The sequence below is a fragment of the Pelodiscus sinensis genome, chromosome 5 (genome assembly GCF_049634645.1).
Source record: "Pelodiscus sinensis isolate JC-2024 chromosome 5, ASM4963464v1, whole genome shotgun sequence".
Taxonomy (NCBI): domain Eukaryota; kingdom Metazoa; phylum Chordata; order Testudines; family Trionychidae; genus Pelodiscus; species Pelodiscus sinensis.
The window spans coordinates 19752332-19771132 of record NC_134715.1 but is presented as its reverse complement, the minus strand read 5'-3'; the positions used below and the strand labels follow the sequence as shown (position 1 = coordinate 19771132).

At 39.1% G+C, this 18801-nt stretch overlaps 1 protein-coding gene across 11 annotated transcripts in view; it reads right to left on the bottom strand.

Annotated features, from left to right (window-relative positions):
• BMPR1B (bone morphogenetic protein receptor type 1B) overlaps positions 1-18801 on the bottom strand; it is a 359692-nt gene that overhangs the window by 245980 nt on the left and 94911 nt on the right. Inside the window, exon 1 of one of the 11 annotated variants that reach the window (XM_014576312.3) lies at positions 11976-12332. The exons of the other annotated variants lie outside the window; for them this stretch is intronic. The gene's annotated coding sequence lies outside the window, so the exon portion shown is untranslated. Of the gene's footprint in view, positions 1-11975; positions 12333-18801 lie in introns of those variants that run through there. 11 annotated transcript variants of the gene reach the window in all.

The window sequence follows — 18801 nt, the reverse complement described above, 5'->3', positions numbered from 1 at the left end:
ACTTCTCGTTTGAGGAATTCTTCCCTTCCCCACCCATTCCTTCCCCTGAAGCTGGGAAGGCAACCTAAGTATAAAGGTTTAAAAGATAACATCACCACTATCTCTTCTTCTCGGCTGCTCCTTTCCCTTTTCAAGTATGTATTCTCAAAAGGCCTCTGTCAAGTACTGAAGGGGCATTGCTACTAGAAATACAACAGGCTAGCAAGGCAGCAGCAGGTACATGGAGCAGTGGCATAAAGTGAATCAGTAAGAGATTAGTCTAGAATGAATTTCCTAGATTATGGGCAAGTGAGACCCAACAAACCTAATCGGGAAGCACTGACAGCACCTACATATTCAACTTCAAAATCCTCTCAGTAAAATACTTTTCATAATTAACAATAAGCAAATCCATACCAGACAATGGATTTGAATACATTTGCAGTTTTTGTTTCCATTACTTTCTAATGTAAGCACCTTTTTTTCATAAGCAAAAGCTTTGCAACTTTTTAATTAATTATTATTAACAGTGCAATAGCACCTACAGTCTTGGAGGTAATTTCAGAACACTAGAGAAGATACAATCCCTGCTTGAAAGCATAAATGGGAATGAAATGGCTAAACTGTGCATTCCCAGCTCCAATTTTTATGGTTGCATAACAAATAATTAAGACATAGTGAATATTAAGAGAAACACAAGTTTTGCCACTTTAGTACTAGATCATTTCTTTATATTGAAAATATCATCAAAACCTGGAACACCAGAAAGCAGTACTTGAAAGTAATTTTAGTATCTATACACAGTAAATATACTCATCCCTACTTTAAAAAAGAAAAGAAAGAACATGGTTACGAAGGAATCACCTGATTCAAAACCAGAAAAAAATGGATCCACTGAAGTTAATACACGCCTTTGCTCATTGTGTGTCAATCCTGATGGATCCCTTAGTTTTCTAACACAGAGAAACAAAAATTGCCTTTACACACAGAAACAAAACGCGTGCTTTTATAAAATTATAATCACTTCTTTATGTCAGAATAGACAGTTTATATTTGCAGCTGGGGGAACAGATTCTTCTAAAAGGGCCCTTTTCCCTATTGACAAAAAAAAGTCTGCAATTTTACAGTAAAAAGTAAATAGCATCCTCTACTGCTCTAATTCACTGAAATTCACCATAAAGCCACATTACTCTAAGTCCTAAATTAACTCCAATTAATAGAGTTAATAGAACTGCAATTTACAAGTTATACTGAAACAATGTGAGATTACCCAATTAAGGTAGAATATACTATATTACACTGTAGGCCAAATCCTGATCCCCATGGATACCCAATGGATATAAAGCAGATATTTATATCCATTTACAGATTCTAGAAAAAAAAATTGTATCTGCATCCATATCTGCAGAAATGAGCCGTGGATCCACATCCACGGAGGTGGATATCTGTGGATATAAAGCAGATATCCACAGATCTACAGAGTTCTATCTATAAGTGGTTCGGCTTTATAGGAAGACATGACTTATTGGATAACGTCCATCAATAATTATCGTGGTTGTGGTTCTGGAATTAGTTTTAAAACCATCACTAATTTTAAGGTGATGATTGATCTAGTGAAGGGGTGGGCCATAATTTTTGAAGTGGGTCCATTTCACAAATTGTGGAAGTGGTCTCAGGCTGCCCCAGAAGGGGCAGGGCCTTGGGAAGAAGGAGTCTGATCCGTCAAGGTGGAGCCCACCCTGGCGGGACGGGAGACTTTATGGGCTCCACCACCTCCAGACAATGAGTGGCCTGGGGGTGGGGGAGTACATGAAGTCTTCTGCCCGCCCCGCCTGAACCCTGCCAGAGTCATGCAGCATCTAGAGAACCACTAGTTGTTTTGAACAGCTGGCAGTTCTCTCTAGGTGCCATGCAAGCCTAACGGAGCTCCCCAGGCCTATTAGGGCCTGGGGACAGGGGAGCTCACAAAAGCTCTCACTGATGGTTCCCTGTGGTGTGTCACACCCATGACAACAGGAAGAGACTTGATTGGCCTCGGGGCAGGGGAGTGGCAGGGCAGCCGCAGGCCAGATCAAATGGTTTGGTGGGCTGCATCCATCCCGCAGATCCCATCTTGCCCTCTCCTGATCTAGTGCCTATCATTTCAGGGGCACAGAGCCAAACTTCCAGGGAAACAGAATCATTAACATGTAAATAAAGAATTCCTATAATCTGACTGAGCTTGCCTATATCTTGAAGGAACATCTGAATTTCCTACTTTTGGGAAAAGAAATTAGCAAGATAATTCCATGGCCCCCAAAAGGAGGTGTATTTATTAGTACACAATACAGTAGTTACTGTCGTGAGAAAAAAAGCTTAAAAAACAACTGGTCCTGTAGAATCTTAGGGTACGTCTACACTTGCCTCCTACTTCGAAGTAGGGAGGCAAATGAAGCATACCAAAGTTGAAAATCAAGTGCGGGATTTAAATATCCCGCGCTTGATTAGCATATTTGCAACCGGTCACCATTTTAAAATGCCGGTCACCCAATGTAACTTGCCGCATGTAGAAGCAGTAGTCCGATTTAAATGCCTCATGAGGAGTACCAGTTATTTCGAGGGAAGGGATTTAAATTGGACTACCGCATCTACACGTGGCAAGTTACATCAGGCGACTGGCATTTTAAAATGGCGACTGGCCACGAATATGCTAATCAAGCACGGGATATTTAAATCCCATGCTTGATTTGCAACTTTGGTATGCTTCATTTGCTTCCCTACTTCGAAGTAGGGGGCAAGTGTAGATGTACCCTTAGAGATTAACAAAAAATATAGATCGTATCATGAGCTTTCGTGGACACAACCCACTTCTTCAGATGACAGATAGGGAGCAAGAGGCACAGAGGGTGAAATATAAAGCAGAGAAAGAGGGAAGAGGGGAAAGAAAAAAACTTGTCAGTGTCTGTGCTAAATGAGGCTAATAGAATGACTGCAAGTGTCTGATACTTAGTTTATGTCATTTGAGAGTTGAATATAATGGCCCAAGAAAAGTCTTTGTTCAGTCCTTGGCGAAATGTGTCAAATTTGCATATGAAGGACAGTTCTGCAGTTTCTCTCTCTAGTTGGTTCCTGAAATTATTTTGTAAGAGAATGTCCACTTTTAGATCCATCAGTGGATGTCCAGGCAAGTTAACATGGTCCCCTACAGGTTTCTATGTTACTATTTTAAATATCTGATTTGTCCACATTAATCCTGTTGCAGAGACTGTCCAGTATGGCCAATATACATGGCAGAGGGGCACTGCTGGTACTTGATGGCATATATCACATTAGAAGATGTGCAGTTGTATGAGCCTCTAACATAGTGGCATATGTGGTTAGGTCCTATGATGATGTTGCTTGTACAGATGTGTGGACAGGGTTGGCAATGGAGTTTATTGCAGGGGTAGGTTCCTGGGTGAGTATGTTTGAGATGTAATGCATGGTTGCTAGGAAGAATCTGTTTCAGATTAGGGGGTTGTCTGTAGGTGAGGCCTATGAGAGTGAAGGATATTTTCCAGGCCAGGTTGTAGATTTAAACAAGACAGAGATCAATTTGTTTCTTAAGATGGGACACCTGAAGAAAAGTTCTATAGCCTGATGTGAATACAAACGAAGAAGTCTAGAGTTTATATGCTAACATACCCTACTTCAAAGACTCCCCTAGGCCATGTCTACACTACAGAGAAGACTGTAGCTTTGAAATTCTGAGGTTCAAATTAATGGGTCTAGTGAAGAGACACTAATTCAAACTGAGAGGGCACTCCCGCTAGCTCCGGTAATCCTGCTCCTAAGAGAAATAAGAGAAGTCAAAGGTAGAGTGCGCTCCCATAGACCTCCCACAGTGTGCCAAAATTTGATTTAGGATACTTTGACTTCAGCTACGCCATTTTCATAGCTAGAGTTACGTACCTTAATTTGAAATTATCCCCCAGTGTAGACCAAGCCTTAGAAAACCCAGGGAGGGGCTGACACCAAGCAAATTTCATGCCAAGCAACACAGGATTCACAAGTTATGGTGCTGGAAGGCAAAATGGCATTTTGCAAATATAGCATTTCCCATTTGATTTCTGATGACACTCATATACCCCTCACCAACCATTATGTTTACTAAGAGGTATATAGATTTGCTATCTATCATTTTGGGGTTCTTCTGGAAGGTCTCTTTTTGGGAAGAAGGAAAATGAACTCATAACCTCTGACAAAAAAGGAGCGCTCAATAAAAAGACTAAGGGCTTGTCTTCATTGCAGAATTAACATGAGATCCATCAGCACTCAAAAACTCTAGAGTGTGGTGGAAATTTGAATTCAAGTTGTCTGGCCCATCACACATGGGAGAGGCTAATGCTTGAATTAGCACAACTCATCTGCTATAAACACAATCAGTCCGTGCAGCTCAAATATTATTTTGCAGTGATGCTGTTTTCACTTTCGCTCAGTTCACTTGAGATGATTTTGCTTGAGTGATAACTTAACTCTGTAGTGAAAACAAAGCCAAAAGCAAAACTTGTTCATCCCCAAGAAGTACTGCCAAAATATTTGCTAACTTCCATAAGGTGCATAGAGAAATTTGGAGGCTGACAGAAGCATAGAGGAATAAATCTGACAAAATCAGACTTTGCAACAAGCTACCATATTCATTCCAAACTCCAAATATGCATTCAATGCTGTCATATGGAGTCAGATAATGAAAATTGTATAAAGCCTACTAATATTTTTGCAATGTTTTGCACTTGTTTTTTAAAACAAATTATTGAGTTGAAGAGGTTAAAATTATTTGTATATTACAATTAGTGGATCAAATTCAGTGGTGAAAAAATGGTGTTCATCAGACTGTAGGAAAAAGCACTCTTTAGTCAGTTTAGAGATAATAGTTTAACAAACTAATTTTGAATTCTTAATGGAATTAGCCATCATCTAAACAATGTAGTCAATTATATAAGAGCTGAATTTACTCTGGGAGCTGTAAGCTGAGGGACAGGGGAAGGATGCCCATTTTACATGTTGTGACCTTCTGTAAATGTCTGCATGCCTCTCTTCTGCATTAACAATTTACAAGCTACCCTCACTTGTACATTCTGGTACAACTTTGCCACCTAATTTATGACTATTCTGCAATCAGTGTACTATTTATCTGTACACCACTATTTAGTCACCACTGAATTTAGATTTTTATATTGAAAACTGATCATATTCCGGGGGGGACGACTCTTGATTCACTAATTAACATTCATAGCTGCTGCTTAACATCTGGATGAATACCAGATTCAGCAGCTGTTGAAACTGATCAGGCTGATTCCAGGAAGCTGGGGGCAGAGCAACTCTGCCTCTGGCTTCCTGTAGTCAGCCCCTGGTCTGTTTCAGTGGCAGCAGCTGAATCTGGAACCAGTTCCAACTTACATACAAATTCAACTTAAGAACAAACCTATAGTCCCTATCTTGTACGTAACCCGGGGACTGACTGTAATGACAGTGCAGCCCTAGATTTCAGAGAGGGCTAATGAATAGAGTATGCTTGTTAAAGCCTGTGCTTTGCTTTGTTCATGATGTGACCTGCATTAGCTGGAATCACTCTAGTGTGGGTAGGCTAGGCTGTGCTCAGTTTTTGTAGGTTAGAGTGAGTATTCCTGTGTGCTACTGTCAGAAAAAAGGAGATCTCTTTGTTGCATTGCTTCCACAGAACTACCACCTGCATTAGGAGTTGGACATTTTCTCCTCTCTCATGCAATAGCAAAACATATTCAGAATAAGACTAAAACACTTGCCACTACCTGATAGCATTAATAGTACATGGGTGCTTCCAAAAATACTGTGTATTCTGCAGTATTGCTGATGCTGCATTTTGCATGGGATCTATATCCTGCAAATTAAATCTCTTCCATTTCCTCTGGTGCCCACATAAACCCCAATAAGACTGGTTGCCATGTGATATATCAGAGCTGAACAAATCTATTAACCCCAAAGTATTTTTTTTTCAGGAGATATGTCATTTCCTTGGGTGATTTGCCACTACCTCCATCCACCTTCCAGGTTTTCTAGTATTAGCATGGTCTTTACTCAGCACTCAACATGTTGCCTTTGCTTCGTGGTCCAAACCATAGTACTGTCTTTTAGATCAGACATGAAACCGAGGACATAGACCATGTGTGGCCATTAAATATGATGCAGCACACTTCACAAGAGTACGTGGGCTAGTCCCGATTCTTTGGCCAGACTTCTACTTGTGTAAAATTACTTTCTGCATTCCTGTTCTCTAGACTTGAATAGACTATTCTTCACTTCATGAATTAATTACTGCCTACTATTATTTTATATAGATTCCCATGCAAGTCTTCGGAGCTGTTCATAATGGAATATCTATCAATTTGTTTCTTAATAAGCAAACTTCAAAAATTCCTGTATGAAAAGTCCCCACAAGTGAAATAAACTCTAGCCATGAATAATCACAACACTTTAGCCCAGCCCCGTATCAAAGCATTGTACACAGGAGGTAAATATTGCTCTGCCAGAGGAGAATCAACCTGATTAAGGGCCAGAAGCAAATCAGCAGCACACCAAACATGCCAATGTGATTTTTATAGCTCTATAAAAAACACAGAACAAGGCTGAACTACATAGGAAACTACATAGAAAACACAATCATGATGGTACACAGTTACCTCATCTCAGCAACATTCCCATCGATAGTATACACTTTATCTATGAGAAGCCCACAGATCCCCAAAATCCATATTATTAAAAGTGCTATCTCCCATGCTTCAAACCCATCCCTGAAAAAGAAGCTCTTAGAACGATCCTTTGGGTCTTCCAAGATTCTCTGTGTTATATCAATCTACTTAAGAAGCAGCACTTGGTTTTACCAAATTTAGCTTTCATGGAAAATTTGACTTGACGCTTTCCATTTGGAGTAATATGCACATAAAAACATGTTGGTAGTAAAGAATATCTACTTAGTGTGCCTGTTTCAAAATACCATTTGATTTTGCACTTCTAGGGTAAAACACATTAAAGAATTATAGAATTTATATTATATGTTCACTGATATTAATATTCTCCTTGACCAGTTTCCAAAACTAAAAGGTAGTTTTAATTATATATTATAAAAAGGATACTACAGAATTCAGTAAACATGTTGAAAATCTGGATTATTTGCACCTTGTAGTCATGTTTCAAGATACAAAGAAGTAGTTTAACTCTATCTTTTGAGTGAAATGTTTAAGAATTCCCTAGTAGATGAAGGATCTCCCAGTTTATAATTCATACTGTTTTGTGTATAAGGATATATGCTCCTCCTGCTGAGCATACACATAAATGCTGATTTAACAAAATTTATCACTTTACATGCATTGATTATGATGTTCACAACAATACAAATGGTTCCCATTGCAAAAGCTGCCACATTTGGTGAAATATGAAGGCAGGTGGTTTTTATATGAAAAGAAAACATTATGGAACATTTAATATAATGAAAAAATACAAATATTTAAAGTTAAAAATCGGAAGTGTCCAATGGTCATTTACATGCCACAGACCAGTCACTATTATTTTCCCCATTATTTGATATTATGTAGTTTTGTTTTGTGAAAAGTGAAATACATAAAATTCTGAATAACCTGGAAGATCCTAGTAAGAAACAATACAATCCTTTCATTATTCATTTTACAAAAGACCATTTTGCGAGCAATCTTTTAGGACTCTGTCCTCAAATATCTGATTATGTGTTTTTTACACACAAAAGCTTATACCCAAATAAATCTGTTAGATCTTTAAAAGTACTACAGGACTCCTTGTTATATTTGCAGATCCAGACACAGCTACCCTTCTGAGAGTGCTCAAATAGAAAGTTAGCAATGTGAAAATATACAGTATGTGAGTACTTGTACAAATTGTTGTCTGTGTACCTGAAACCACGTACCTGACTTTTACAGTCCAAATTTAATATAATTATTTATGACCCAATCCTACAAGGCACTAACTGATTTCAAGTCTATGAACTTCAAGGGCATTTGCAGATGCTTACTACCTCACAAGAGGTACTCAAGATTTGGCAGCATGTAAGAGTACACTTGGATTTTTTCTTCAATACTCTTTCATCTGGATTAAATAAAACAGCAGCAGCAAATAGAAAAGATTAACTGTGTTTAATTTCAAGTAATGCAATACATTTAATTTCAGGCTTGCACAACAGTGATGGAGTGAAGGCTGGTGTGATCCAAGAACCAGCTTCCTCTTTCTGACACAACATTACCTCAGCTCCTTGTCACACAACAAGCTCAATAATCACCTGGTTTTTTTCTAGGGTAAAAATGCATTTATTAAAGTAAATATACAACTGCTGAAATGTTTAGCGATTACATAGTTATACATGGGGGGAGGAGCTATACTGCTTGCTTCATCCCTGTACTCCTGCATCTGATACAGAGGCAGCAGCGCAGGGGCAGGGGCTTTGTGTAACCGTGCATGTTCACCGATGAGCTCAGGACCATCGTTCAACCATGTAAACAGTTACACTTTCACTCTACCTTTTACATCATATTTTATAACTATCAAAACATTTGCCTCCAACACTCGTCTCCCACCCCACTCCCATTAAGTCAACAAGCCTCAATTCCCTCTATTTTTCTTAACATGCTCGCAATCAATGAGTAAAAAGAAGAAAGAAAATTAAAAGCTCACAACCAACAAGAAGTGAAAACCCTTTTACCTCATGCATGGGTTTAGTCTCTTAATTATTCCTATCACTAGGAATAAAATAATGCCTTCAAATCTTATAGAATTAATTTTTTCTAACAGAACAACCTAGCTTATTGAGATGTACAGCATTTGTGTCTTCAGCTGCAGGTGCCCTTTAAATGATCTCTGCTTTAAACGGCTATGAATACCCGCCTTACAGGAATGAATGTCTTGCTTCTCTTAGAGCATTTATTACAATGTAAGGGCCCTTGGGGACCTAATGAAAATACCAAAGGTCACAGCAGTACCAAAGTTGACATCTTTCACCTCACATGTCAAATGCTCCAATAAGCATCACGCTTCCCAATTAAATAAATACTGACAAAAAGATCTGACGTTTATCTGTAGGCCTCCATGTAACTGATTACATGGTATTTCAAGCAAGTGGGTGACTCAGAGGTCAAATTCTAACAAATTCCTTTACTAATTGAAATTAAAAAAAATAGAATTTGTGGATAGAAATTGATAACTAAAGCCCTGAAAAATAATCCAGTTGCTTTAACTTAGAATAACAGTTCTCCCACCCCACCTCCAACCTATACCAAAAGCTGTCGTACTGCCTGCCATGCTAACTAAAAGTACTTAAAAGCATTCCCAGTGTAAGCTTTTGGATGAGAGAGAGACCATGTCTCAAAATTGTGTCAGTGAAATCAGAAAACAGGATAATGTACTAAATAAGACTGAGGAAAGACCTTTCTTTTGCTTAGCTAATGTATGAAGCACTATATGTGCTATGCCAATGGGTAAGCTGTAAGACATGAACTTCAGAAACTGGAACCCAAGAGCACAAGGGAGTTTTGAGCTAGATGCCAAATCACTTCCTTTTCAGAGAATAAACTACTGGACTTGAGAAAAGTCATTTATTCTATAACACTTTTTTGTTCACAAGTGATAAGTATTCAGAGTGACTTAGGCATTAAATAGCCTCTGTTTCGCTTCTTTTAAATGCTTTCATCATGTTTGAGAATGAGATTCAGATTTCCAGGTGGATTATGTGGAAAATTTTACCATCAGGTAAAATGATCATCGAGGAGACACTAGGATGAATGGGAGTTCTGTCAGAATTAAGCCCGCAGGGTTTGGTCCCAAGTTAAAAACAAGGGGGAAAATATATTACATATACATACTAGGGACGTGAACTCCAGTCAGGGCAGCCAGCTCTGCACAGCTGATGGCTGGAAGCCAGGAACCCCAACCTTAGGGCAGAGGCTGGAAGTTGAGGATTCTGTTTTCTTCGCAAGGGCAGGGAGATGGCAGTAGGCCCAGCCCCAGCACAGGGGCTGGGAGCCAGCAGAACCAGAACAGCCCCAGCCTCAGCATGGGGGCTAGGTGGAGGAGCCCCATGGGCTGAACAGCTAGAGCACTGAAATGCCACAACAGAAATTACAGATGGATATTTGTGGTTTATTAAGGGACAATTTCATGTTTTTGATCCATAATACTTCTGTATGTTTAATTTGCATGAGTTCTGTCTCAACACAAATGAGTATTATTTCATAAAAGTCAGCTTTTAATAGCAGCCTAAAATATGCAGCCTATTAACAACCACTCAAATTGCTTTATTTTTACTTCTCCTCTCCCAGAAAAGCGAAGCAACTTAACATTTCATTACATTTAATATTTCTTTTGCTGACACATAGCTATAGCAGTCAAGATTGTGGCTGCTGAAAATATTAATATTAAAATGTACACATACAGGACCCAGTTCAGATGAACATACATCCAGCTTTTATGACACTTGGCTCAACCCTACAGGGAGCTGATTTTTGCATTTTGTCCTGAATCATGCCTTAAATTACATTTTCATATTTTAAACAACTATAGCATACATAACTGTGATTTTTAATAACTGCTGTATTGCAACAGTGCATCTGTTTAGGTACATTTATTATACCCACTATTAGTTTAAGTACCATATCCGAGAAGAAATAATAAACCTCTCTTCAGTGAATGTGACTCAAGAATTGTGTTGGCAATGGAGTAATTTGTTTAGTAATGAACACACAGAGTGTCCCTGGAGAAAAAAAATGGGGGGTGAGGAGCAAAGGGGGAGAAACGGAATTTAGAAGTGGTATGGCGCTAACATGGAGAACTATTTTTTTTTCCACCAAAGAAAGCCTACTGGTCTCTGTATTTAGGGTTTCTTTTAGATACTTTAAATTAACAGAGACCTTCTAAAATCCTGGAAATGGATTGCTTTGTTTTAAATGCTGCTTTTGCCCCTAGCATTCCATTGCATATATATGGGTGGATGTTTTTAGATTAAGGATTAAAGAAAAAAGAAATATACTTATTTTGAAATGTAGTCCACAGGCGCTAAGTGATAAAACTGCAGAGGAAAAGCAAGTTAAATTCTGCAGCGATGACTCTAAGATCATATAATAGGTCTCAGGCTCTCAGATATTTCATACAACTCCTGATAACCTCCAATTTCTGCAAGATCCCAGGAAGTTGTTTTAGTTCTTTCTACCCAAATATTCATGCAAACTTCCTTCTGTCTTACAAGTTTGCAACCTCTGGTATCAGGACATTTATTTGTGAGAAGAAAGCAACTGTTCTACACTATGGTGTTTCTTAGAACAGGTGTCTATCACTACATAGTTAGCTACTATTGACTCATTGCAGGTGACATTACTGAGGTCTTATTTTCAGCTGCCTTTCAAACTAACAATGAAAGAGTACCTTAAAAAAACAAAACCACCACCACCACCCTGGAATGGGAACTTTCACATTCAAGTGTCAATTTTTTATTTCTTCTGCTCAATAAAATGGATCTAGTTTACCACCAGACAATTATAACCCAATGACATTTATTAATGCATTTCAACTTCAAACGAAGTATGTGAGCCAAAAGAAAAAAAAAAGGAAAATCAAATCTCCCAGACTGTATGGGTTAGGCAAGTCATTTATCAAAATGAATAGCAAACATCAATTTTTCTAAGAAATCCTATTGTAAAAACACAATTACACAAAAATGGGAGCATTACTTTTCCTGTAATTACATTGATTGTCTGTCAACTGTTTTTCTAGAAAACATTTTTTCCCTAACATCACTCCCAAAGGCCTGCACAGCCCACATGCAACATAAGCTAAAGTTTCAGCATTTCTGATTATAATCACAACTGGACACTTTGGGGTTATGCAACTGAGGGAATGACAGAAATGAGCCAGCCACATGCATGGGTAACAAAACTCAATGGCTCCAACTCAGCCCTAAAACCAACAAATACTGCAATGCCCCTCACCTTTGGGTGCTCCCATACATAAGGGAAGACCTGGGCCTTCAGTTCTTCCCTCTACCCAGGCAGCTGCACTCTCTGCTCACTGCCCCTCCTCATCTGTACAAGCAAGAGGTCTCCAGCTCGGGGCTCCCTGTAGCCTAGTGTTTCTTAAACTGTGTTCCATGTCTGCGAAGAACAACAGAGTTAAAAATGGCCACCCTTAAAGGGGCAGGCGACGTGTGTGTCTGTAGCTCAATAACTTTCTCCCAGACCCTATTTTTGTTTTTTGCTCAATAACTTTTCCCAGGCCTCTTTTTGGTGTTCCTCATAAAAAAATTATTGATCTGGTGTTCCTCTGTCTTAAAAAGTTTAAGAAACAATGCCGTAGCCCTTTCTTCTTAAAAGGACAGTGACTCAACGGCAAGAAATAACAGTAACCTCAGCTCCCTTATTCTCCCACCCATTCTGAAAATCAACCATCAGCACCACTCCTTACTTCCCCTCCTGTGAAAGAAGCATGGATCTTAGGCTGCTAATGAAACCCATGCACTTAATAGGGAGTTATCTCTTTAAGAGACTCCTGAGGGAAAGGTAGGAGTGAGTTGAGTTTCTGTTGCTGGACAGATTCAGCACTCCACCCAGCAGCTTCTGGAATTGGGTCCTGTAGTTTTGGGTCAGACTCCATGAGCAAGCAGGCAGGGCAGATGCTTTTCTAAGGCCTGTGTGAGCTGGAGGAAGCTAAGCCAGTAGAAGAGAACTGGCTGCTGTTCCTCACTCTACAGCACTTTGCAGCAGGTAGTGATGTTGTTAACCCTCTAGCAGGGATCAGAGGCAATGCTACTTAGAGCTAGGAGAACTTCTGTGTTAATTGTTGTTAATTGTCTGCTGTAAATGCTGTTTTGATTTTAGCCAAACTGTTCTAGTTCACTTTCTCAGTGTGACTCTTCAGCTTCTCTGTAAATGTAGCAATGAGGAAAGAGTCATTTCTATTTTGTTATTCTTAGTTTTTGTATTTTCTTGTAACAGGGTTTTCTTTAAGCCTGTTCACTTGTGAACTAACTGACTAGTTAATCAGAGAGCTGACTTTCTAGCAGTGACCATAGCAGAGAAAGAGTCTGCCTGGACTCCAACTGAGGATTCCCTACAAGCAAGTGGAGAGATCATTCAGACTCAGCATATGGTGCAGATTTAATGATCAGAGGCACAAACTGAGATTTTGGTGAACTAAATCTAAGCTTTTGGGACCTCTCGGTCTTTTCTTTCTGTGTTTGTGTGGACTGAACTGTTCAAATTTTAATTTTAATTTTCTCTTTACTTGTGTTTACTGTAACTATGAACATTATCTGTGGGTTATAAAATAGCTGTGTTCTGTTGTAACAATTAGATTATGTATTTCTTCATAAGGTTTATGAAGTTATTTAATTAAATTTGTTTCTTTAATTTCTTTTGGAACTTGAACGTAGGGAGGCTGACGCTGGACAATCCTTGCTGAAATTCCTTACTGACTCAACTCTGGGTCTCCAGTACTGCTGTGGGAGTGGGTGTTTTAGACACTGGAGAAGGGCAGTGAAGTCTAGCCCACCCAAGGTTACACTTAGCTCCCTGAGGGAGATAACCAGATGTTTTGAGATTTTACCAAAACTGGTTTGATGCCTACATTTCATGAAAACCCACCAGAGGAGCTGAGCAGTCCCTCCAAACTATACTGCGCTATTTGGTCTCTGTGAAGGCCAATCCTACAATGGTTCCTTGTGGTTGTATCCCACCACAGAGCCCTACTGCAGTCCGTAGTGGTCCTCGTTTGGTAGCACCCATGGATAGGGTGCCACCAAATTGACAGTCATCAACAGCATCTCAGACTGTGAAATCTGTTCTCCTTTTGCCATATACTATGTACGTACTACTCAATGTAAAGTGTAAGGTAGATGCACACAAGATCAGAGCTCACTGGGGAGGCCAGCATTTCTCAAGCTGGGAGTCCTCACCTAAAACGAAGCAGCAGAGGGGTTGCAAGGTTATTTTAGTAACGTCACACGGTATTGCTTACTTCTGCCCTGCCTTCAGAGCTTGATGGCTAGAGAATGGCAGCTGCTGACCAAGTGCCTAGCTATGAAGGCAACACACCAGCAGCAGCACAGATGTAAGGGTAGCAATACCATCCCATGCCATCCTTACATGTGTGTGGCTGCTGGCAGTGTCCCTGCCTTCACAGCTGGGCTCCCTGCCAACAGCTACCTGTCTCCAGCTCTGAAGGCAGAACAAACACCACCAGCAGCAGCAGCAGACAGAAGAGTAGCAGTATCACAATCCCCCGCCCCTCTACAAACACAATAACCTGGTGATCACTCCACAACTCCTTGTTGGGTCATGAACCCTACAATTACAACACTAGGCCATTTCAGATTTAAATAGCTGAAATAATGAAATTTATTATTTAAAAAAAATTCTATGATCATGAAATTGACCCAAATGAACTGTGAACTCATGGACACAGAGATCTCTCCTTAAAGAACAATCTGCATGATCTGGAGCTAAGATCCATGGGAAGTGAACTTTTTAGGTGATCCACAAGAAGGCTTACTAATGTTACTGTGGTTTTTCCCCTCCCTTCCCAAATTAGATGAAATCTATTTCCCAGTCTACAAGCTACGATTGGCTGGAGATGGGGGAATGGAGGTTAGAGAATTTTGCTAATTGTGCTGCCCACCAATCTTATATAGTATGCAATATTTTATTGTATGAGCATTGTGTGGTCTGATCCTGCAGAGTGCTGAGCTCTGTGGGAGTTAAATGCTCTGGTACCCCATAGCACTGAACTCTGTAGAAACTGCAGAGCCTAGGGACAACAACTGAGTTAAAGCATAGCATCAGTTTTAACTCTAAATGTCTTTTCTATTGAAGGCAGAATCTTGATATGATTTTAAACATAGTTATTTTATAGTCGACATAATTGAAACTCGGTGTACTGCTGACTTTTAAAAGTACTATTTTAGAGATGAATAAAAGCATGAATTGGATCCCTTTACTCTTTATCAGAAACAGATACCTATCATTCAGATTTAAACATGAGCACTGCTATTCCAATTTATTGCTGTTATCCCAGCTATTATACACACACGCAGAGCGCGCCTACTCCCTTAACCTCCTTTATGGCTGCAGGGTAAAAATATACTTTCAAGCAGACTGACGTAAAACTGTACACAAAGCAAGCAGTGAATAGAGTTGTAGGCCTGATCTACTACACTGGAGTGTCTTTCTAAAACTGTGCATGTAGCTCAGCATGGAATGTTATGATTGGATATGCTACAGGTTTCCAAATAAAAAACTTTGTTTTCATTCCAGTCTGTTTATATAAAGGTTCTGAAGATTACAACTGGCAGGTTATTTCTAACCCCCATTTTCTCTTTCCCTTCCAGAACCCATATCCCTCCCAAGCCAGCCCACACTCTAAGCCTGTCATTCTCCAGAGCTGTTACAGTAAAATACCTGGTAATAAATAGCCAGCACTGTACATGCAAAGTCATAACAGTGCATTATAACGGGAACAGGCACAAAGGTTAATTATATGCAAGTCCCATCATGACTGGGTGTGGCAAATTTAGCTACTGCATCATCATTTGGCATCCAGAAGAAATTGGCCTGTTTCCACTTGAGTTTCAGTAAATGTGTGTAATGAATTAGCCACTAATTGTCTGCCTGAATCTAATACAAGTCAATGAATATCAGCCAAATTTTTTCTTACAAAAAAATGTGTGAAGTATAATCTGGAAATCTCTTGTACTATTATACATTATCACTTATGTGACACCATATTTATCAGGAGACTGAACTGAACACTGGATGGCTCCTGTGGAATAGCCAGAGCAGAAAATGCTTCATTAAGCTATGTGCTAGGATAGCATGTAGGATGCACAAAAAGTGAGTCCAGTCCCTGGAAAGAGAGTAACTGTTGGACTACCTGACAAAGTCCAATGGTTTCTGGCCAGCAGCTGGCAGATACAACATAAAGCAAAAGAAAAAAAATGTGAAGGGCAATCAGTAATGAGTCTTCAGTAGCTGTTAAGTTCATGGTGTACAAACGTAATGTAGATAAAAACAAAATGCTTTCTGTAATGTAGCAATATAATATTACTTCTGTTTTTATACTCCATAACCCACATTAACCAGAGAGAGAGAGAGAGAGAGAGAGAGAGAGACTACTCTGCAAGGCAAAAAGGAACAACTCATTCACTCATTCCACCTTGTTCTAGGCTGGCTTTTCCCAAACTAACTGCCACTCCCAGATTAGATCTCATGCTTCACTACAGAGCACCCCAGCCTGAAACTAGGACCAGGAAACATCCCTTCCATTTCTTCCAGCAATAGCTTACAATTCCAGTATGTAGTTCTCAATACACCACAGTAACATTTGTAAAAATATATTTTTAAAGTAAATAAATATGTCACTGCGAGGAATGTAAATATATACATTTGATTTCTAAAGGCATGAATCAGTGCCCAATGAAGTCAATGGGAGTATATTAACCTTACGGGCTTTGAATCAGGCCCTTGGTCATTAAATGTTTAAAAGGAGGTAGGAATTTTTGGCAGGGTATTTTCCATGAGTGGCCCTTAAACCTGGAAGTCACTTGCTTGGTCCAGGAGAAACTTAAATATGCAACCTGCAAGGCTCATCTGTTTTGGGGGCTTTAGAAGAAGGTCTGGATTGAGAGATGTGGAGTGTGTGTATGTATCTGGGTGGTGGTAACTTTGGGTATTAACATTATTCTTAATGTGGGCATCTTTACATATTTCTCAATTTTTAACATTTATTTGATATATTTTAAATATTAGCCTGCAGCTATTAAGAGAACATGCTTTTAAAAGAAATACAACTATAAAAAGATAAAATAATTTAAAAAGTTATTTAGAATGTTTTAGGAATATTTTCTACACCGTGTTTTAGAAACTAATTACTTCCAACTTCCATCTACAGCACATTTTTCCATTTTCACTTTAAGACATTGTCTGATGTTTGATGCAACAAGCCTTACACCTAACTGTGTGTAGCTGGAAGGAGAAGAGTAAGAAGCCTCCCACCCTTGTGCAGCCAGTGCAAGGACCAAAAAAAACTGCAGTCCTATAACAATGTCACAGCAATTCCTTGTCCTCTCTCAATCCACTGCCAAAGATGAAGAGTATCTTTTCTGAGGGCCATGGCACTCTTTATTCAGGGTATCAAGGCAGTTAGCCATTTTAATTCATTTAAATTTGCTGACAAGCCATATTCATACAAATGTTGGAAAGGCAGAGGACGATATCATTCTGAGATGCTGAATAAGCCTTTTTCCCCTATAAAGACTTATCTACACAGGAGCTAGAAGGAACGATAATCCAAATTAACTGAAAGTGATCATCTGATGTGGCCATAATTTCTTATCTTAATTCAGGAGAATTAAACTAAACTGAATTACGGCTTCTTCAGTTCTGAATGACAGTGTCCACATAGGGATGGGAATGCAGTTTTCCATGGTTTAAACTAATACACTTTAAATTCATATGTATAGTTCATTTGGATTAATTTTCCTGCATGTACCTGTGTAGATAAACCCTAATTTGTCCAAAATAAAATTAATTGCTGTAGTATAGTTAAATCTGTTTTGTTAGAGAAGTCAGTCAATATCTAGTTTTTCATTTCCCCGTTAATGAGGATTCTTTTTATTCAAGACTATTAGAGACTTCATTCACCTGTACCCTATCAAAAACTGGATTTCTGAACACCATTCCCCGCATACACGTAAAATTAAAAAGTTGTCCCAAAGAATGAATGCAATTTCTAAAGTTATAACAAGCTATATCTTTTCATTCGACTATATTAAACTAGCATTCCTCAGAAGTTACTTCTAGCAGAAAACAAGTGTAACAGAAATGTTACCTTAATACCAGGTTTATATTTGAAATTGCCAATTCATTAGTAAAGTGCCGAAGATCCAATTCTGCAATTTACATTAACAGTTCATTCTTCAATCCATAGTTCACATATTTATTACCCCAAACAACAATACTTTTACCTCTCTTTTAAAAAAATCCCCAGCATTTAAGGCTGAAAGTGTCCAACCGTGCTATATTTATTTGTCTCCTATGCAAATTGTAAGCTTTTCATCAGGGGCCTAGTATGCATATTTGACTATAAAATGAAACTGGAACCAAACCTGGGACTTCTGGAGCTTAGTGTATGAGCTCTACTACTTGAGCTAAAAGTCAGCTGCTCTCAGCTAAGGCTGTAGAGTAAGTTCATTCTTTTTTGGGGGGGGGGGAAGGGGAGGAGGTCTAAACTACAAAGATTTTTCAAAAGAGGATATGCAAATTCCATGGGAATTTACATATCTTCCAATCACATTTCTGAAAGAGGATCTTACGAAAGTGAAAGTAGTCAGGCCTTGTTTTTTGGGAAAAAAAAAACCTTAAAAAACCCCCGGAGGTTTATGTGGTTTTTTCAAAAAAGGATTTTTTTCCTACTTTCACTTTTGAAATATCCTCTTTTGAAAATGCGATCAGAAGAAGATATGCAAATTCCCATAGAATTTGCATATCCTCTTTTGAGAAATCTTTGTAGTTTAGAGATGCTCTAAGTGTCCTATATGAAGTGTGTGAGTAACATACACACTTAGATCTGGTCCAAACTGCTCCACACTCACAAAAGCTGTACCTATGCTCATCTAACCTTATGGTAGATGCAGCAAGGTCAATGGAAGAAGTGTCCTGTCAAACTAGCTGCCAATGCTGAGGGAAGGGGGGTGGTTCCTTCAGAAATGGTAAATCCCCTTCTACTGCAGATGCACTGAACAGCAATGGGTTATGCCAGCAGAGC